Below are 23087 nucleotides of genomic sequence, written 5' to 3' on the forward strand. Positions count from 1 at the left end.
TTTAGTAAAGCACAATTTAAAAAAATGGGCTGATTCCTTAAATGAAATATTGGATCTGTTGGATGGTTATTACTGATGATTCATTCAGGTCTACAGTAAAAAGAAAACACGTGGGGCTGAAATAAATGAAAATGAAAAGGTAGTTTCAGGTGGCCACCAATTACTGAAAGAAGCAGGGATTTTCAAGGAGTTTATTACTATTATAGACAGGCCCTTGCCATGGAATGGAAGTCTAGCAAGGTGCTCCAGGAGTAAGACTCCATCCACATAAATCTTCAATTTATGTAAGGAGTAAGCAAAGTGATTCCTAATCCTAGGAAGCAATTTCATACAAAATCTGCTACACCTGTGGTCCAAGTGTGTTAGTGTCTGTCAATTAAGAAGTTAAGCTTTTCAGGACCACTCATCATGTGCTGGTCCTGTAAACAAGAAAGAATCAAAATTTAGGGTACTGGGTTTTTAGTTTGTGGTTACAATTCAGCATTGTTACTGGCATCCATGTTTGGCAGAGACAGAAACCCAGTGAAGAGATTGTGAGAGTTCATACCATGAAGCTATGAGGACAAAACCTGGTGTTGTTGTTTTTACTCTTTTGGAGGTCTGCCACCCAGCTCTCAAAAAGTGACATACACTGAGGCTTATTATTATTATTATTATTATTATTATTATTATTAATTTCTGGTCTTAGGTTGTCTTGTTTCTAGCCAGCGTTTCTAAACTAATTGTCCCATCTACCTTTTGCTTCTGGGCTTTTATCTTTCTCTATTCTGTATAAATTTTTATTTACTTCTTATTCTGTGGCTTGCTGTGTATCTGAGTCACTGGCCCATACTTTTCTCTCCTTTTCTTGGTCATCCTTCCTTTTTTTCCTCCAAGATTTCTCCTCCTGTTTATTGTTTCTGCTTGCCAGCCCTTCTTATACTTTTCTACCAAGCTACTGACTGTTCATTAGGCCAAATAGGTATTTTAGACCAGCCCAGTATCATAGCTTCACAGAATTATACACATGCAACATAAAAGAATGCAACACATATTTGTATCATTGAAACAATTGTTTCACAACATAAACAAATATAACACATCTTAAAATAATATTCCACAACAGCCAGGGTTGTATTTTGATACAGCCTAGGTTGCATTTTGATAGCATAAGATATTGAGATGCCTAAACTATAAAACATCTTCTGTGGAGAACTAGCTGAATATAGGGAGTGAAATTAACCACAGAGATATATGAAAAGATGCAGGGCTGGGTGGTATGGTGCATGCCTTTAATCCCAGCACTCTATGAGTTCGAGGCCAGCCTGGTCTACAAGAGCTAGTTCCAGGACAGGCTCTAAAACTACAGGAAAACCCTGTCTCAAAAAAAAAAAAAAAACAAAAACACAACGAAAACTAGATGCAGGGATAGGGCCATCTAAGCCCTTTGAAACTGAAGCCTTGTGTATCAGAGACAGAGCTACAGGATTTGATATTTGTCCTGCTATGCTTCAATCTTCTCTTGGTTCAATCTTCTCTCACTATGTCTCCATTTCTCTATTTTGCAGTGTAAATGGTGTTCCATATTCTATACCATTGTATGTTGGAAAGATGTAACTTGTTTTCTGATTTTTTTAAAATTTATTTATTAAAGATTTCTGTCTCTTCCCCGCCACCGCCTCCCATTTCCCTCCCCCTCACCCAATCAAGTCCCCCTCCCTCCTCAGCCCGAAGAGCAATCAGGGTTCCCTGCCCTGTGGAAAGTCCAAGGAACCCCCACCTCCATCCAGTTCTAGTAAGGCGAGCATCCAAACTGCCTAGGCTCCCACAAAGCCAGTACGTGCAGTAGGATCAGAAACGCATTGCCATTGTTCTTGAGTTCTCAGTATTCCTCATTGTCCGCTATGTTCAGCGAGTCCAGTTTTATCCCAGGCTTTTTCAGGCCCAGGACAGCTGGCCTTGGTGAGTTCCCGCTAGAACATCCCCATTGTCTCAGTGTGTGGGTGCACCCCTTGCGGTCCTGAGTTCCTTGCTCGTGCTCTCTCCCCTTCTGCTCCTGATTTGGACCTTGAGATTTCTGTCTGGTGCTCCGATGTGGGTCTTTGTCTCTGTCTCCTTTCATCGCCTGATGAAGGTTAATATTCAGGAGGATGCCTATATATGTTTTTCTTTGGGTTCTCCATATTTAGCTTCTCTAGGATCACTAACTATAGGCTCAATGTCCTTTGTTTATGGCTAGAAACCAAATATGAGTGAGTACATCCCATGCTCCTCTTTTTTGGTCTGGCTTACCTCACTCAGGATAGTGTTTTCTATTTCCATCCACTTGCATGCAAAATTCAAGAAGCCCTTGTTTTTTACTGCTGAGTAGTACGCTGATATGTATATATTCCATACTTTCTTCATCCATTCTTCAATTGAAGGGCATCTAGGTTGTTTCCAGGTTCTGGCTATTATAAACAATGCTGCTATGAACATAGTAGAGCATATATTTTTGTTGTATGATAAGGCCTCTCTTGGGTATATTCCCAAGAGTGGTATTGCTGGGTCCAGGGGTAAGTTGATCCTGAATTTCCTGATAAACCACCACACTGCTTTCCAAAGTGGTTGCACAAGTTTGCATTCACACCAGCAATGGATGAGTGTACCCCTTTCTCCACAGCCTCTCCAGCAAAGGCTATCCTTGGTGGTTTTTTTTTGGTTGATTTTTTTTTATTATTATTAATTTATTTATTTATTAAAGATTTCTGTCTCTTCCCCGCCACCGCCTCCCATTTCTCTACCCCTCCCCCAATTAAGTCTTTCCCCCAGCCAGAAAAGCAATCAGGGTTCCCTGTCCTGTGGGAAGTCCAAGGAACCCCCACCATCATCCAGGTCTAGTAAGTTCAGCATCCAAACTGCCGAGGCTCCCACAAAGACAGTGCGTGCAGTAGGATCAGAAACCCATTGCCATTGTTCTTGAGTTCTCAGAAGTCCTCATTGTCCGCTATGTTCAGAGAGTCCGGTTTTATCCCAGGCTTTTCCAGACTCAGGCCAGCTGGCCTTGCTGAGTTCCCAATAGAACATCCCCATTGTCTCAGTGTGTGGGTGCACCCCTCGCGCTCCTGAGTTCCATGCTCGTGCTCTCTCTCCTTCTGCTCCTGAGATTTCAGTCCTGTGCTCCAATTTGGGTCTCTGTCTCTGTCTCCTTTCATTGCTTGCTGAAGGTTAATATTCAGGAGGATGCCTATATGAGTGAGTACATCCCATGTTCCTCTTTTTGGGTCTGGCTTACCTCACTCAGGATAGTGTTTTCTATTTCCATCCATTTGTATGCAAAATTCATGAAGTCCTTGTTTTTTATTGCTGAGTAGTACTCTAATATGTATAAATTCCATACTTTCTTCATCCATTCTTCCACTGAAGGGCATCTAGGTTGTTTCCAGGTTCTGGCTATCACAAACAATGCTGCTATGAACATTGTAGAGCATATACTTTTGTTGTATGATAAGGCCTCTCTTGGGTATATTCCCAAGAGTGGTATTGCTGGGTCCAGGGGTAAGTTGATCCCGAATTTCCTGAGAAACCGCCATACTGCCTTCCAAAGTGGTTGCACAAGTTTGCATTCCCACCAGCAATGGATGAGTGTACCCTTTTCTCCACAACCTCTCCAACAAAGGCTATCATTGGTGTTTTTGATTTTAGCCATTCTGACAGGTGTAAGATGGTATCTTAAAGTTGTCTTGATTTGCATTTCCCTGATCGCTAAAGAAGTTGAGTATGACCTTAAGTGCCTTTTGGCCATTTGAACTTCTTCTGTTGAGAATTCTCTGTTCAGCTCAGTACCCCATTTTATAATTGGGTTGATTAGCCTTTTACGGTCTAGTTTCTTGAGTTCTTTATATATTTTGGAGATCAGACCTTTGTCAGTTGCGGGGTTGGTGAAGATCTTCTCCCAGTCAGTGGGTTGCCTGTGTGTCTTAGCGACAGTGTCCTTTGCTTTACAGAAGCTTCTCAGTCTCAGGAGGTCCCATTTATTCAATGAGGTCCTTAATGTCTGTGCTGCTGGGGTTATACGTAGGAAGTGGTCTCCTGTGCCCATATGTTGTAGAGTACTTCCCACTTTCTCTTCTATCAGGTTCAGTGTGTTTGGACTGATATTGAGGTCTTTAATCCATTTGGACTTGAGTTTTGTGCATGGTGATAGATATGGATCTATTTTCATTCTTCTACAGGCTGACATCCAGTTTTGCCAGCACAATTTATTGAAGATGCTCTCTTTTTTCCATTGTATACTTTTAGCTCCCTTATCGAAAATCAGGTGTTCTTACATTTGTGGGTTAATGTCAGGGTCTTCTATTTGATTCCATTGGTCGACTTCTCTGTTTTTATGTCAATACCAAGCTGTTTTCAATACTGTAGCTCTGTAGCAGTATTTGAAGTCAGGGATGGTAATGCCTCCAGACGCTCCTTTGTTGTATAAGATTGTTTTGGCTACCCTGGGTTTTTTGTTTTTCCATATAAAGTTGATTTTTGTCTTCTCCAGATCTGAGAAGAATTTTGATGGGATTTGATGGGGATTGCATTGAATCTATAGAATGCTTTTGGTAAAATTGCCATTTTTACTATGTTGATCCTCCCAATCCAGGAGCAAGGGAGATCCTTCCATTTTCTGGTGTCCTCTTCAATTTCTTTCTTCAAAGACTTAAAGTTCTTGTCAAATAGATCTTTCACATCCTTGGTCAGAGTTACCCCAAGATATTTTATGCTATTTGTGGCTATCGTGAAAGGTGATGCTTCTCTAACTTCCTTCTCTGTTTCCTTATCCTTATTGTATAGAAAGGCCACTGATTTTTTGGAGTTGATCTTGTATCCTGCCACAATACTAAAGGTGTTTATCAGCTGTAGGAGTTCTTTGGTAGAGTTTTTGGGGTCGCTTATGTGTACTATCATATCATCTGCAAATAACGAGAGCTTAACTTCTGCTTTTCTGATACGAATCTCCTTGATCCCCTTATGTTGTCTTATTGTAATTGCTAGAATTTCAAGCATTATATTGAAGAGGTATGGAGAGAGTGGACATCCTTGTCGTGTCCTGATTTTAGTGGGATGGCTTTGAGTTATTCTCCGTTTAATTTGATGTCAGCTGTTGCCTTGCTGTAAATAGCTTTTATTATTTTTAGGTATGACCCTTGTATCCCTAATCTGTCCAAGACTTTTATCATAAAGGGATATTGAATTTTGTCGAATGCTTTTTCAGCATCTAATGAAATGATCATATGGTTTTTTCTTTCAGTTTATTTATATGATGGATTACATTGATAGATTTTCGTATGTTGAACCAGCCCTGCATCTCTGGGATGAAGCCTACTTGATCATGATGGATAATTTTTCTAATGTGTTCTTGAATTCGGTTTGCCAGTATTTTATTGAGAATTTTTGTGTCGATATTCATGAGTGAGATAGGCCTGTAATTCTCTTTCTTGGTTGGGTCTTTGTGTGGTTTTGGTATCAGGGTAACTGTAGCTTCATAAAAGGAATTTGGCAATGCCTCTTCTGTTTCTATATTGTGAAATACATTAAGGACTATAGGTATTAGCTCTTCTTGGAAGTTCTGATAGAATTCTGCAATGAAACAATATGGTCCTGGGCTCTTTTTGGAGGGGAGATTTTTGATAACAGTTTCTAGTTCTTCGTGACTAACAGGTCTATTTAGATTGTTCACCTGGTCTTGGTTCAGCTTTGGTATATGGTACTTATCTAAAAAAATGTCCATTTCTTTAGCATTTTCTAGTTTTGTGGCATATTGGCTTTTGTAGTAAGATATAATGAGTCTCTGAATTTCCTCTGTGTCTGTGGTTATGTCCCCCTTTTCATTTCTGATCTTATTTATTTGCGTGTTCTCTCTCTGTTGTTTAATTAGTTTGGATAGGGGTTTGTCGATCTTGTTGATTTTCTCCAGGAACCAACTTTTTGTTTCATTCATTCTTTGGACTGTTTTCTGTGTTTCTATTTTGTTGATTTCAGCCCTCAGTTTAATTATTTCCAGTCTTCTACTCCTCCTGGGCACGTCTGCTTCTTTATTTTCTAAAGCTTTCAGGTGTGCTGTTAAGTCTCCAATGTATGCTTTCTCCGTTTTCTTTAAGTGGGCACTTAGTGCTATGAACTTTCCTCTTAGCATTGCTTTGATAGTGTCCCATTGATTTGATTATGTTGTCCCTTTATTTTCATTAAATTCAAGGAAGACTTTAATTTCTTTCTTGATTTCTTCCTTGACCCAGGTGTGGTTCAGTAATTGACTGCTCAGTTTCCATGAGTTTGTTGGTTTTCTGGAGGTAGCATGGTTTTTGCCTTCTAACTGTAATCCATGGTGATCTGATAAGACACAGGTGGACACTGATATTTTTTTTGTATCTGTGGAGGTTTCCTTTGTTTCCAAGTATGTGGTCAATTTTCGAGAAGGTTCCATGAGCTGCAGAGAAGAAGGTATATTCTTTCCTATTTGGGTGGAATGTTCTATAGATGTCTGTTAAGTCTATTTGCTTCATTACCTCCAGTAGTTCTCTTAATTCTCTTAGGTTTCTGTCTGATTGACCTGTCCATTGCTGAAAGAGGTTTATTGAAGTTTCCTACTACTAGTGTGTGTGGTTTAATGTCTGCCTTGAGTTTTAGTAATATTTCTTTTACATAAGTGGGTGCTTTTATTTTAGGGGCATAGATATTCAGGATTGAGACATCATCCTGAAGAATTGTTCCTGTTATGAGTATAAAGTGTCCATCTCGATCTCTTCTGATTGATTTTAGTTTGAAGTCAGTTTTGTTAGAAATTAATATGGCCACACCTGCTTTTTTCTTAGGACCATTTGCTTGAAAGACCTTTTCCCAACCCTTTACTCTGAGTAGATGCCTGTCTTTGTGGTTGAGATGTGTTTCTTGCAAACAGCAGAATGTTGGATCCTGTTTTCGTATCCAATCTCTTAGCCTGTGCCTTTTTATAGGTGAATTGAGACCATTAATATTAAGTGATATTAATGACCAGTGGTTGTTAACTCTGGATATTCTTATTGTTTTTGGAAGTAGAATTTGTGTGTCTCCCTTTTTTGAGTTGTGCTAGTGAAGGGTCGCTAGATGCCTCAGTTATTGTAGGCAGTGTTGGCAATGTTGGATTCCTTGGTTGCGATTTTCCTTCTATTATTTTCTGTAGGGCTGGATTCGTGGCTACGTATTGTTTAAATTTGTTCTTATCCTGGAATGTCTTGTTTTCTCCATTTATAGTGAATGAAATCTTGGCTGGGTATAGTAGTCTGGGCTTGCATCCACGGTCTCTTAGCTTCTGCAGTACTTCTATCCAGGACCTTCTGGCTTTCATTGTTTCCATAGAGAAGTCAGGTGTAAGTCTGATCGGTTTATCTTTATAAGTTACCTGGCCTTTTTCCTTTGCAGCTCTTAATATTCTTTCTTTAACCTGTATATTTTTTGTTTTGATTATTATAAGGCGAGGAGATGTTTTTCTTTGATCCAGTCTCTTTGGTGTTCTGTATGCTTCTTGCATATTCAAAGGAATATATTTCTTTATGTTGGGAAAGTTTTCTTCCAATATTTTGTTAAAAATATTTTCTGGCCCTTTGAGCTGTGACTCTTCTCCTTCTTCTATTCCTATTATTCTTGGGCTTGGTCTTTTTATTGTGTCCCAAAATTCCTGAATGTTTTGTGATGAGAATTTGTTGGCTTTGCAGTTTTCTTTGATCATTGCATTTATTTTCTCTATGGTGTCCTCAGAATCTGAGATTCTTTCTTCTATTTCTTGTATTCTATTGATTATGCTTGTTTCTGTCGGCTCTTCTCGTTGACCTAGATTTTCCATATCCAGCTGGTCTTCAGTTTGTGTTTTCTTCCTTGCTTCCATTTCAGTTTTCAAATCTTGAACTGTTTCCATTACCTGTTTGATTGTTCTTTCTTGGTTTCCCAGGGTATTATGTACGTATTTACTCATTTCTTCAAACTTTTGGTTATACTTCTCATCCATTTCTATAAGGGCATTTTTCACATGTTGTTTAAGGGACTCTATTGCTTTCATAAAGTCAATTTTTTCCACTTCTTCTGTGTTAGGGTGTTGAAGACCTTCTGTTGTAAGATCGTTGGGTTCTGGTGTTTTCATGCTGTTTTTCAGATTATTGGGTGAATTCTTGCCTTGGCGCCTGCCCATCTCCTCCTATGGATGCTATCTAATGGGTTTTTTTAAAACTGGTTCAGGTTTCCCTGCTGGCCAGGGGCTCCTCTTACAAAATGCCCTCACTCTGTTTCCTGGTTCCTGCCGGGGGGCCAAGGTCCCTCTCACCCCTCAGAAGGGTCTTCAGGAATAGGGCCTGGCTCCTCCTTTGCCAGGGACTTCACCAACCAAAGGCCTACCTCTTTGATTTAATTGATGTGCGGCGATCTGGTCTCGGTGTGCGGTCCTTGCAGCCTGTATCTGCTGCCACAATGGTTCCTGTTTCCTGTGGCCTGCGTCTTCTGCTGCCGCTGGTCCACCTCTGCGACAATGTTCTGTCCGCCTCTGCGACCAAGTTCCATCCCTGTTTTCTGATTTTTACAAGATGTTATTTGCTGTGGGACACTGGTCTTGTACCTTGCAAAGATTTGTCACTTGTATTAGTTTAATAAAATGCTGATTACCAGTAACCAGGCAGGAAGGATATGTGGGGTGACCAGAACAGGAGAATTCTGGGAAGAGGAAAGGCTAAGTCTGCAGTCATCACCCAGACATAGAGGAAACAAGATGAGAATGCCTCACTGATAAAAGGTACCAAACCCTGTGGCTAACACAGACAAAAATTATGTACTAATGTAAGATGTGAGAATTAGTTAATAAAAAGCCTGAGCTAATAGGCCAACCAGTTTATAATTAATGTAGACCTCTGTGTGTTTCTCTGGGATTGAATGACTGAGACCAAGTAGGACAGAAACCTCTGTCCACAAGTCACTGTCAAGTGATTGTTTTGAGCATCAGAAGAGACTTTTAACATTTGAAAAGTGTAGGGGCTATTGCAGACTATGAGTATCATTGAAATGACCAAATTAATTTTCTTCTTGGATGAACATAAGCCTCTAGTGACCCAGGTTAGAATTTAATTGATTGAATGAAAACCTCCCAGATTAGAAGATGTATTTTAACATGTGCCTCTTCTTGGTAACTTTCATTTGATTGCTTGTGAAATCATTAGTAGGAGGAGCCTCTCTGGATAAAATCTCTCATTGAGGCTGTGATATGATGTAGTAAAGAGGGCTACTTGTTTGTTCCCAGTTGCTCAGCCCTGAAATAATCACACAGAAACTGTATTAATTAAATCACTGCTTGGTCTTTTAGCTTTAGCTTCTTATTTAAGGCTAACTCTTACATTTTAATTTAACCCATTTCTATTAATCTGTATAACACTATGTGGCTGTGGCTTACCAGCTAATGTTCCCAGAATCTGTCTCTGGCAAGGCTACATAACTTCTTTCTGACTCCGCATTCTTCCTCCCAGCATTCAGTTTAGTTACCCCCGCCCCACCTAAGTTCTGCCCTATAGCTCTGCTATAGGTCCAAAACAGTTCCCTTATTAAACAATGATAATCACAGCATAGAGAGAGGAATTCCAGATCACCTCCCAATTCTTCAACTCCAACAGAGACTCCAGAAGGATATAATATTACCTAGGTAAACAGGAAGTATATTGTAAGCAACTTCCAAAACTCTAGAAATGACAAAGACATCTTGTTGCCTGGATAGTCACCCAAAGTTATTCTGTGTTGTTGGGGGCATTCAATCTTCAGCTCACAGGTCCATACTATCAAGCAGACTTTTCCATAAAGTAGGAAATTTGAAGACCTGTTCTGCCTTGCAATGGAAAAGTCCATCATTTGCCTTCTTCTGTGTCCTGCAGAATGTCTGGCGGACGCTTTCATGAATCAGGAACCCTGTGAGTCCTGCATGTCTAGTTCATCAAGCAGTCCAGCCTAGAGCAGTTTCTTGCCCAAATGGCTAACCAACTCCATAAGGAGCCTCTTCGATGCTGATTATCCTCTTGAAGTAGATTGCTGCTGCCAGAAGCAGATGTGTCTCATTGTCATGAAAAGTCTTAAGCTCTTAAAACATTTTAAAGGTCATATTCTGAAAGTCTATGAAAGATTTGAAGAATCCCTATCTATCTGAAATACATTTCTATACATCGAGAAAATCTAATATGCTTCTAACTATTACTATTATAGATGACTCTCTATTTACCTATATTTTAATTATACATTACATTTTTAAATGAGCTAAACAAATACAATGACTTAATCAAGAGCAGAAATGCATAAATAAAATTGACCTTAAAATAGTATCAATGAACCAAGATCCATACCAATGCAAATCTCTATAGCATATTCCCTTTTAAATGTAAACAAACATTTATGAACAGTATTTGGGAATATGGGCATAATTCTCTTCAAACTGCTTCCTGCTCTTTATTTGGTGAAGTAATTTTTTGGGTGTGTTCATAGTGACCTTTTGGGCGGTCTTGCTTCATCAAACCACATTAGTCTGGAGGGATTCCACAGGTTCTCATCCTTTGTGGAAAAAAAAGAGAACCTCTTTTGCAAAGCAACAAATCCTTAGACCCAAATCCTGAAGACATGATACCTTTAAAATATATATGTTGGTTACTTAGCTCCTTTACAGCCAAAAAAAATTAAAGAAAACACAATAATATACATAATCCAGAGACTCTGTATATAGTCCATGTTTATGTGGCTTATTTTTTTATTCTATTACTTTTTAATATTTATTTTATTATCTTTACTCCTTTAATTTATGATTGTCTATACTCTGTCTCTCTAAAGACTTTGTTTCGTTTTTATAAACCATTTACTTCTTTTTTAACTTTCTATAGTTTTCTTCTCTCTCCCAAGCCTATGTACATTTTTTAAACACACCATGGCTCATTTAGAGGTCTTTTAGGTATGAATCTGTCCTATTGTGTGTCTGTAATTCTTTACTGTTTAGGAGCGCTTCTTAAAATGCTAAGCACTGTGGAACTTAAGCTGTGCCATTGGTAGAGCAAATACGGCCTGCCTGCTTGCTCCATCCAGTCCAACATGGCAGAGGTATGCTTGCTGCCTCTGAGAGCCATGTACATTGCCCCATTTTCAGGCATATAGGGGATCTAAGTTGCCAGTAGCAATCTGCTCACAGATCCCATAGCTGGTCCTCCAGAAAGTCAAGAGTTCACGGTGGCAGCACAGTCCAGAAAGCCGGCATTTCAAAATGGTGCAGGTTTTTTTTCCTGCTATCTCTAAATCAGAAAAACTCTCTTAAAGGAACCGCAGCATGTCACCAGTAAGCAAACCCCATTTGGGGAAATAAATGTGGCTAAACTTTATTTTTTTAGTGTCTAGAATCCTTTTCCAAGCTCTCTAAGATTTTAAGTGGATTTTAGTTGGCCACACAAGCACCAGTTTGTTGTGGGAAGCCACTTGTTAGTTCCCAGCTGCTCAGCCCTGAAATAATCACACAGAAACTGTATTAATAAATCACTGCTTTGCCCATTAGCTCTAGCTTCTTACTGGCTAACAGTTACATATTAATTTAACCAATTTTTATTAATCTGTGTATTGCTATGTGACTGTGGCCTAGTAAAGTTCTCAGCATCTGTCTCTGGTGGGGCTCCATGACTTCTCCCTGACTCCACTTTCTTTCTCCTAGCATTCAGTTTAGTTTTCCCCACCTAGCTAAGTTCTTTCCCATAGCTCTGCTTAAGCCCAAAGCAGTTCCTGTATTAACTAATGATAATCACAGCATACAGAAGGGAATCCCACAATATGAGTTTCTGTAGCCTCAACCCATTTCCTGTTTTTTGTGCCTACCATGTTGTGGTTGAAACTAATCAGTCAGCTTTCTTCTTTTGCTGTCATAACTTCCCCACCATCATAAATTCTAACACTAAATCACACAAGATTCAGTAGAATTAGCTGCTATTTGGTGCCTAGGTGGTTTAATAGCCCACTGTTTTCATTTTTGTTTGTTTATTTTTGGAGACAAGGTTTGTCTTTGTAGCCCTAGCTGTCCTGAAACTAGCTCTATATACCAGGCTGGTTTCAAACTCACAGATCTTTTGACTCTGACTCCCATGTGCTGGGATTAAAAGTGGGCCAGCATTCCTGGCTTTTGTTTCAATATTGTTGTATGACGGTTCCTATCAAGCATATGCTATTGTACTGAGCTTCGCCCATATCTTGAATTTTAAAATTTGTCAGAAGGTTTCATTATGTTTCCCAGAATGGCATGTATTCATGACATTAATACTGCCTGTGCCTTCTGAGTCATTGGATTGCAGGTGCATAAACTTCTTCCTGCCTGTTTTGTTTGTTTTGAATTTTTATTTTAAAAAGAATATTTTTGTAGGAGGAGGAGGGTGGCCCTTTGTTCCCTTCTTGGCGACAAAGATGGGATTGCTTGTCGTCCTGGCTAGCTTACACCCAAAATAATCACACAGAAGCTGTATTAATTTAAATACTACCTGGTTCATTATCTGTAGCCTCTTATTGGCTAACTCTCATATATTGATTTAACCCATTTCTAGTAATCTGGATATCACCACAAGGTTGTGGCTTACCGGGAAAGATGCAACATGTCTGATATTGGCACCTCCATGGTGGTTCTCTATGACTCTGCCTTCTTCCTTCCAGAATTCAACCCTATCTACTCTGCCTACCTCTACGTATTTTACCTGTATGCATGGATATGCACCATGTGAGTACCTGGTCTTTACATTGATCAAAAGATGGTATTAGAAACCCTAAGCTGGGAACAATGGATAGTTATGATCCCCCATGTAAGTCCTTGAGCCCACCTGTATGCAAGACCAGGAGGACTATTTACTGTTGATCTATCTTTTTTGCTCTGTGTTGATTATTTATAATCAGCATATTCATTGCTATTGTTTTCATTTGTCAATTTGTAACTTTAAACACACAGTGCTTTTAGTAAAATCTTATTTACATTGCAGTTAAAATTGGGACACTTCAGGTTTCTGGTAGATGAATAAAGAGTTCAAGTGAATGCATAACTCTTTGTAGAAACCAGTAAAAACCTATGAGTTATTTCTTTTATATTTGTTTGATATTTTTCATGTGAAACAGATATTTAATATGTATTTCTTGCTGTCCTAGCAGTGATTGCATAGACTAGGCTGGTATTCAACTCAGAGGAAGATAGATATACATGCCTCTGCCTTTTGAGTATAAGGATTAGAGGTATGATTCAATACATCTGGCTTTTTCATCTTATTTTTCTTTTTGTAGGTAGGTATTAACCTTTCATACAGTTTCTCTTATCTGTACTCTGTACTCTTGATCTGTTTACATATCTTTCATTGTTGGTCAGTAGGCATTTCTCTTGTAAGGTGATATCCCATTCAAAGGGTCAGAAATGACAGAGGTGAGCCTCCTATTCATTTTGCTTCTAAAGTGACTTGGTGATTAAATTATGATGTCTGTGTCATGGAGTAAGTATGGGGAGCACCAGAATTATATGACTATACTGTCAAAGAAGTATACATTTACAGTGTTGTCAGAATCGTGCTTTTGGTTGTACACATGTATGGCATATTTTAGAATACAGTGACCCATGATGATGTGCATGTCGACTTCAATTGGGAAGAATGGACTTTGCTGGATCCTTCCCAGAAGAATCTCTACAAAGATGTGATGGTGAAGACCTACAGAAACCTCACTACTATAGGTAGGGCTGAATTATCTTTCATGTTTCAAATAAGGGGACAACTGTTCATTGGTTAATGGTGCTCTTTTGTAATATGATTGAGAAAGTAGAATGGGGTAAATAAATCAGGCATGGTTGTAAGGTTTACTACAAATGGTGGCTAAATTTTTTTTATAATTTTTAATATATAATGTCTGGCACTATATTTTAGGATACAGTTGGGAAGACCATAATGTTGAAGAACATTGTCAAAGTTCTAGAAGACATGAAAGGTAATTTTCATTTATAAATATACAAATATACCTCTGAAGAATTGTAATACATCCTATATGTTTTAAACAACAGCAGCAGTGTATATAATAACATGCATTGATAATTATTAAATTCTCACAAAATCATATACCTTAATTTCAGATAGGTGAACTGCATTTGCAAGTCATTCTTTTAAGAAAGAAGTCAAGGAAACAATGTCTTAACTTATATTACCATTTGAATCATAATACAATGAGAACTATACTGTAAAATTGTCTGTTTATTTCATATTATTCATATTATAAAAGATATACATGTTGAAAAGATGATAAGTATATCTCTAAAACTCTCTACTACACTAATAGTCCATAAAAAAGGTAGTTTAACCCATATATTGTGACTGTGTTAAGTTCAGTGAGGGGGCAGTTAGAGTCATGAATCAAGGGGCAGCTGTTGTGGAGAGGCCTTAATCCAGATGCCACAAGTCTATGAGGCCATAAAGTGTGATCTCAATGTGGAAATCTTGTATTTGTTATTCTTCCTTTACTAGGTATATCATATGTTACTCTGGATACAAGCCACATGAGCATAGGGATGTGAAAAGATATAGCATACCTCTCTCTCAGAACAAACAGAAGATGTGTAGCAGTCTCCATGTTGAGTATACGTGTTGAATTTGATATAAAAGTATACAAGTAATTAGTTTTATAGCCTCATTGTTAATATATCAACAATCTCACATTTCAGAAAAGCACCATGAGTACTAGGACTGTACAAATATTTCTCTTTGTCCTAGTTTACTTAGCAAATGTAGTATCACTCACAGTAGAGGACACATGAATGCAATAAGAGTGGTAAAGCTCTGAGTTTTTTCAGTTCTCTTCAAATACACGAAAATTCTCATGTAGAAAAAAGATTCTGTAAATGTGAATCATGTATCTTCAAAGATGAAAAGCAAGCCTTAATAATGGGGAAAAACAAAATTGTAAAATTGTAAACATAGTAATAAAATGTTAACATTTAATTCCTCTTTATAAAAGGACTAAATTGTAAAATTAATTTATACAGATAAAAAATTCAACAATGTATTAAATGTAGTAATGCTTTCACATGTACCATTATCATTGTAGGCATGAAAAAAGTCAAACTAGAGAGAAAACTTCTGCATATACTCAATGTATTAAAGCCATTACATGTGACAGTCATCTTCACATGCCTGAAAAAACACCTATAAAGGAAATGAGTGTGGTCAAGCCTTTTCACATCACAGTCATCTTCAAATGCATAAAAAGACAGACACTGAAAAGAAATGCTATGAATGTAACCAGTGTGGTAAAGCCTTTGCATGTCACAGTTACCTCGAAAGCATAAAAGAACTCATACTGGAGAGAAACCCTATGAATGTAATCAATGTTTTAAAACCTTTGCACATAACAGTACTCTTCAAACACATGAAAAAAGGCATATTGGAGAGAAACCCTATGAATGTATCCAGTGTGGTAAAGCCTTTGCATGTCACAGTGATCTTCAAAGGCATGAAAGAACCCATACTGGAGAGAAACCTTATGAATGTAACCAGTGTGGTAAAGCCTTTGCATGTCACAGTAATCTACAAAGGCATGAAAGAACCCATACTGGAGAGAAACCCTATGATTGTAACCAGTGTGGTAAGGGCTTTGCATGTCACAGTGATCTAAAAAGGCATGAAAGAAGCCATACTGGAGAGAAACCCTATGAATGTAATCAGTGTGGTAAAGCCTTTGCATGTCACAGTTACCTCAGAAAGCATAAAAGAACTCATACTGGAGGGAAACCCTATGAATGTAACCAGTGTGGTAAAGCCTTTGCATGTCACAGTAACCTACAAAGGCATGAAAGAAGCCATACTGGAGAGAAACCCTATGAATGTTGATGGAGGAAGGTCATTGGCTAATATAGGAACTGCCTCGGCCCATTTTATTGGTTAGAAGATAGGTGGGTGGAGTAAACAGAACAGAATGCTGGGAGGAAGAGGAAGTGAGCTCAGACTCAACAGCTCTCCTCTCGGGGCAGACACCTCAGAGAGATGGCATGCCCCGCTCCTGGGCAGACACATGCCATGAAGCTCAGACCCAGGATGGACTATGCTAGAATCTTCCCGGTAAGACCGGTTCTCACAGATTATTAGAGATGGGTTGATCAGGATGTGAGAATTAGCCTGTAAGTGCTAGAGCTAAAGGGCCAAGCATGTTTAAAAGAATACAGTGTCCCTGTAATTATTTCAGGGCATAAGCTAGCAGTGCAGGCGGCCAGGGTGCTGGGAATGCAGCCCCACCGCCCTTATTACTACAGAATGTAATCAGTGTGGTAAAGCCTTTGCATGTCACAGTAACCTCCGAAAGCATAAAAGAACCTATATTGGAGAGAAACATTGTGTTTGTAATTAGTGTGGTAAAGGCTTTGTTTATTATAGTCATTTTCAAAGACATACTAACACATACTGGAGACAAACCCTATGAATGTAATGAGTGTGGTAAAGCCTTTGTACGTCACAGTACTCTTCAAATGCATAAAAGATCACACACTGGGGATAAACTCTATGAATGTAATCAGTGTGATAAAGCATTTGCATGTATGAATAATCTAAATCATGAGAAAAAATCGTACTGCAGAGAAACCCTATAAATGTATTCAGTGTGGAAAAATTTGTGCTTTATATAGGAGTAAAATTTTTATTTGCAGCAATCTTTTAAAATCTTTGCATATTACAGTAGACATTGACCTGAAATAAAAAAGAGGACTTCTTATTATACAGTATTTGGTCAGATCTTTAGCCAAAACATTTATAATCAGCTACAAAGTGATTTGGTATTCCCCTCTGTACGCTGTGAATATATTTTGTTGCCTTTGTTTAATAAAAAAAAAGCTGCTTTGGGTCTATAGCAGGGCAGAATAGAGCAAGGCAGGAATTCCAAGCAGAGATAGAGGAGAAAAGAAAGTGGAGTCAGACTCCATGTATCTGGAGTCTGGAGACAGATGCCCTGGAATCTTACTGGTAAATCACAAGTCTTGTGGTAAAATACAAAATAATAGGAATGGGTTAATTTAAGATGTCAGAGTTAGCCAGGCGATGGTGGCACACACCTTTAATCCCAGCACTCGGGAGGCAGAGGCAGGCGGATCTCTGTGAGTTCGAGACCAGCCTGGTCTACAAGAGCTAGTTCCAGGACAGGCTCCAAAACCACAGAGAAACCCTGTCTCGAAAAACCAAAAAAAAAAAAAAAGATGTCAGAGTTAGTTAATAAGAATTCTAAGCTAGCTGGGCGGTGGTGGTGCATGCCTTTAATCCCAGCACTAGGTAGGCAGAGACAGGCGGATCTCTGTGAGTGTGAGGTCAGCCTGGTCTACAAGAGCTAGTTCCAGGACAGACTCCAAAGCCACAGAGAAACCCTGTCCCAAAAAAAAAAAAAGAATTTTAAGCTAATAGGCCAAGCAGTGTTTTAATTAATATTGTTTCTGTGTCATTATTTTGGGTCTAGGCAGCCAGGAATGAACAAGGATCTTCTGCCTACAACACAGAGCTATTTCTTCTGTAGAAATAAATTTGTCAGTGTTAACAATCTTTTCAAGCATTATGATGTCATTTTTATACTGTTTGTACTTACAAACTCATGGTAAAATGAATTTATGAAGTCCTATGTGTAGGGTAAATGGGCCAGTCAAAAAAAACACATCCTGACTCTGAAATCAGAGCTAGTGAAATACATAATTTTGACTCTGAAACTGGAGACAAAGAAATACATCCTGACTCTAAAACCAAGACAAGGAAATACACTTTGTTTCTGAATCCAGAGCCAATGAAAGAAACACCTGACCCTGAAATCAGACTTAAAAGACTATAAAAGGCAAGTGATAGAACACACTTTGACTCTAAAACAAAAGCCAAAGAAACACACTCTACCCTTGACCAACTGAGCACAAAACCAGCTAATCCCTAAGCTCAAGATCTACCAACCCCTGAACATGAAATCCAGCCAATCTCTGCATTGTTCAAGATCAGAGATTGACATCTAACCAATTCCCACCATGAGAACCTTCTCCCTGGGAATACTCTGTGACTATGAAGTCCTATATAAGTTCTGTACATGTTCAGCTGGCTTCTGCCCTGGCAGAGAGAGCCCCTCTCCTGGATTCTTCCCTTCCAATTAAATTTCTTGAATGAGTTTTGGGTGAAAACCTTCACTGTAGTGGTAAGAAACTTTGTAGTGGATTGGAACAGAGAAGCTTTGGTCACCTCTGCTGGCAAACTCCCTTAAAGGAGCAGAGCAGAAGTAGCAACTCTTCACCAGCGACTTCAACATTTCTGCAAGTTTCCCATTAACTCCAGTGAAGCAGAGAAGTAACAATTTGGGCTGAAGCTGAGAAAAAAATTGGCATCTCTGTTAGGAAACTCCCTAGTGGGGTGAAACAGAGAAACATCGAACATCTCTGCTAGGAAACTCCCTTAGGGAAGTGGAGTATAACAGCCATGGACATCTCTGTTCTGAAGCTCTCTTAGCAGAATGAAGCAGGGCCCAGCTGTGATGGCTCTTTTGGAGAGGAGCAGTATTGCTACATCCTGCATGGAGAACATCTCCCACTGGAACACAGCCTCACATATAGCCGGACTTCCCAATAGCCAGTATTTGTCAGGGACCATCTTTGACAAGTATACCAGTTACCAGGGTAGGGGCCTGGGGATTAGAAAAATAAGCAAAGAGAATGAAGACACAAGTGAAAATAATAAAGCAGAAGCATAGGATAGTACTGGCAGGGAGTTCCAGTGAATAATGTAAATCTGCCTGCATTTAATTTCCCATTATGTTTATACCCCAATACAATGGGGGGGGGGGGAGACAGAAGACTGCTTTAACACAATGCCAAGGACAACTAGAACAGTTACTTGCTTCAATACTTTGATCCATCAAGTCCTTGATTATTGAGAAAAACATTCTGTTATTCAGGCAGTGAACCGACCCTAGACCAAGGATCCTAAAGGCAGTCATTCCTTAGGCCAAATATCTTAATTCAAAAGAAGGAGCAGAAGTATGTTTGAATTCTCTCACCTTTGCTCAAGGGGGAGTGGATTTATCTGCCTGGGCCCTCTTAAAGTCCAAAACACAAAACAACCACACCTTAGGTCAGGGTGTGTAACCACACCTGTTAACAACTTTGCCACCCTGAAACTCTGACCTTCAGACAAGGTGGAAATAGGCTCATGGTTTGGGGCCTCTACAAGGATACCTTTTCTTGTCATAGCTGTAGGTATCCAGTACACTTTCCTTTCACAACTGTAGGTATGGCCTGACTTCTAACAATCAGCCTACCATTTTCTTCAGAGCCCTAGCTATCAGGCTACCTTCCCTCCACAGCTTCAGTTATAGCCAGACTTCCGGGAATCGAACCAGGGTTTTTATTTATTTATTTATTTATTTTTTAATTTATTTATTTATTAAGGATTTCTGCCTCCTCCCCGCAACTGCTTCCCATTTCCCTCCCCCTCCCCCGATCAAGTCTCCCTCCCTCATCTGCTCGAAGAGCAATCAGGGTTCCCTGACCTGTGGGAAGCCCAAGGACTGCCCACCTCTATCTAGGTCTCGTAAGGTGAGCATCCAAACTGCCTAGGCTCCCACAAAGCCAGTACAGGCAGTAGGATCAAAAACCCACTGCGATTGTTCTTGAGTTCTCGGTATTCCTCATTGTCCGCTTTGTTCAGCTAGTCCGGATTTATCCCATGCTTTTTCAGACCTAGGCCAGCTGGCCTTGGTGAGTTCCCGATAGAACATCCCCATTTTCTCAGTGTGTGGGTGTACCCCTCGTGGTCCTGAGTTCCAAGAGGAACATGGGATGTACTCACTCATATTTGGTTTTTAGCCATAAATAAAGGACATTGAGCTTATAATTCATGTTCCTAGAGAAGCTAAATAAGAAGGTGAATCCAAAGACAAACACATAGGCATCCTCATGAATATTAACCTTCATCAGATGATGAAAGGAGACAGAGACAGAGACCCACATGGGAGCACCGGACAGAAATCTCAAGGTCCAAATCAGGAGCAGAAGGAGATAGCCAGACTTCTCAACAGTCAGGATTCCTTTCTCCTTATAGGTGTAGGTATCCAGTATACTTTCCCTTCACAGCTGTAGGTATGTCCTGACAGGTCAGTGAGGGTACCTTTCTCTTTAGAGCTATAACTATTCAGAATACCTTTTCTCCACAGTTTCAGGCATAGCCTGACTTAATAACAGTCAGGGTAGCTTTCCTATCAGCTGTAGATATCCAGGATTGTAATTTGAGACTGTTCAGGAAGTTTCTGGCGCCATCTAGACCCAAATAGTCACACAGAAAATATATTAGTTACAACACTGTTTGGTCTGTTAGCTCAAGATTCTTATTGACTAATTCTTACATCTTAAATTAACCCATTTCTATTAATCTCACCACAGGCTGTGGCTTATCAGTAATGTTCTGTTCTGGCATCTTTCTGCTTGAACAACTACATCTCTTTTACTCCACCTATTCTCTCTCTCTCTCTCTCTCTCTCTCTCTCTCTCTCTCTCTCTCTCTTCCAGCCTGACTATATTCTGCCCTGCTGTAGGCCAAAGCAACTTTTTTTTTACCAATGGTAATAAATCATGTTCACAGCATACAGAGGAGAATCCCACATCCCAAGATACCTTCTCTTCACAACTGTAGGTATAGCCTGACTTCTGACAGTCAGTGTTGTAGGGAGGTTGCTTGTTTGGTTCCCAGGCACCTGGCTAGCTTAGATCTGAAATAATCACACAAACACTGTATAAATTAAACAACTGCTTGGCCCATTAGCTCTGGCTTCTTATTGGCTAAGTCTTACATATAAATTTAACCCATTTCTATTAATCTATGTATGGTCTTGTGGCTGTGACTTACTGGGTAAAATTCCCAGCATCTGTCTTCAGCATCTCCATGGCATCTCACTTACTCTTCCCTTCTTTCTCCCAGCATTCAGTTCAGTTATCCCTGCCGACCTAAGTTCTGCCCTATCAACAAGCCAAGGCAGTTTCGTTATTCATTAATGGTAATCACATCACACAGAGGGGAATCCCACATCAGATCAGGGTATCTTTCTCTACACAGCTATAAATATCCAGACTACCTTCCTTTCATAGCTGTAGGTATAGTCTGACTTCTGGCAGTCAGCATAACTCCCCCCCCCCCGAGCTGTAACACTTGCACTATGAATTTAAACAGTAATGTAACCCTTTTAGATTTTATATTTCTCCTCAATTGAATGGAATCACTGATTCAAGTGTAAAACTTTATTGATTTATATTTGTTCCTTTTCTGTTGTGATATAATGTCTAGGTCAACTTATAAAAATTAAGTTGGCCTTTGGCTCCAGCGGGATACATACAGGATCACCATGAAAGTGACATGACAGCTGGACAGTGGTGGTGCATACTTTGATCCCACACTCAGGAGGCAGAGGCAGGTGGGTCTCTGTGAGTTTGAGGCCAGTCTGGTCTACAAAGCTAGTTCTAGGACAGACTTCAAAGCTACAGAGAAACACTTTCTCAAAAAAGAAAGAAAGTGTTATTGCTACAACTGTCTAACATGACAGCTAAAACAGGTTAAGAACTCAAATCCTTAACTTACAGCATGAAGCAGAGGGTGTAAACTAGAAAAGCCTACCCACAGTGACTTATTTCCTCCAGCAGGACAGCATTTCATAAGTCTTCCCAAATGATTCCATCAACTTAGAAGGATTGATTTCTCAGACTTCAAGCCTGCCTGATTGCTTCATGGTGAAGAAAAACTCTGTAAGCCATTAGGTGCCTTAACACCTATATTATAGGAATGAATTCTTACATGAGAAAAACTTTCATGACTGAAAATATGTTTAAAGAGTTGTTTTAATTGTGATTATGTGATATCAGTGTGCTTTGTGTGGGTATGTGAATGTGCATGCTGGTTTCTGATATATTAGATCCTAGGATTTTATTGCAGAAATTACAGGAGGTTGTCAAAAAATCAGACCTTGGGCCACGTAGCAAACATTTCTTAACTGCCCAGCCATGTTTCTAGTGCTCTAAATATTTTGAAGCCTATGTGTATCAATTAAAAGACAGAAATATGAATAAACTCACATAAAAGAAAACGCTTTCTGAAAATGATTTTGTAAAGGCTTTAGACATTACAGTTGTCTTCAGCTTCAAGAAAAAAATAATGATCCATTTATTTTTCATTATAGCCTTGAAGGAAGTAAATTATTTACCATGCTCACTGAAGACTGATGGTAGAGATCACTGCCTTGTGGTTTCTACTTTGAAACATTTGAGGTAGATACTAAAGTGTGCTCCATGTGTGACAAATCCATTTAGTAAAGTTTATTTTGTGGTCCTTATTTTTCTTCCGTGACTTTTGTTAATCTGTATTTTTCTACTATAATGTGTAGAATGGTAACCCCATCATCTAATTGATTCATTTTTTTATCTAAATATCAGGCAGTGTGTGATCATACTTTTTAAGTAAGAGTATCTATGAAATGGTGGTGGGTTGTTGCTCCTGGTTTTGTTTTTCATATTTCCACAAATTCCCTTGAGATTTTCTTGTTTGTTATTCAGTTTTGCCTAAATGTTAGTAATGATTCAGGGATATATTTGAACTCTTGATCCTCATGAGTCTACCTCCTTAGTACAAGTCTAAGGGTAGATGAAGTACTCACAACATTTGCTCTTTGGTCAACACAATTTAACAATGTTAATGTTAAAAATGCTTAATAGAAGAGAATATAAGAAACATTAATGATCTCGTGTGTGTACTCAAAACAGTATTTTCATTTATTTGGTAGAGATGTAATAAAGTAGGATAATGAACATTCAACTGTGTATCTCATACCATAGCTTGATGTTTTATATGTGTGTTGTAAATATATATTAGAATATATATACATAATACTGATGTTCCATGCTTCCCTGCTGCCAATTAGTTAACCATTTTATCTTGAAGAATTGCCTTCTAAGGAAATTATCCAAAGATGTCAGGTAATGTAAGGGCACTAAGATTTATTTTGTAACAAAGATTTACGGTGTGTATGCAATGTGATTATGGGTTTTTAGGACCAATGCAGATATTTGG

General features: G+C 39.0%; 1 long non-coding RNA gene across 1 annotated transcript in view; it reads left to right on the forward strand.

Moving 5' to 3' along the window:
* LOC142842382 (uncharacterized) overlaps positions 1-22032 on the forward strand; it is a 40969-nt gene extending 18937 nt beyond the window's left edge. The window contains exons 2-4 of the long non-coding RNA XR_012909348.1: positions 13594-13720; positions 13911-13971; positions 21668-22032. This is a non-coding gene — a long non-coding RNA (uncharacterized LOC142842382). The remainder of the gene's footprint in view (positions 1-13593; positions 13721-13910; positions 13972-21667) is intronic.
* Positions 22033-23087: the final 1055 nt, after the last annotated feature.

Source organism: Microtus pennsylvanicus, unplaced genomic scaffold (assembly GCF_037038515.1).
Source record: "Microtus pennsylvanicus isolate mMicPen1 unplaced genomic scaffold, mMicPen1.hap1 Scaffold_65, whole genome shotgun sequence".
Lineage (NCBI taxonomy): Eukaryota > Metazoa > Chordata > Mammalia > Rodentia > Cricetidae > Microtus > Microtus pennsylvanicus.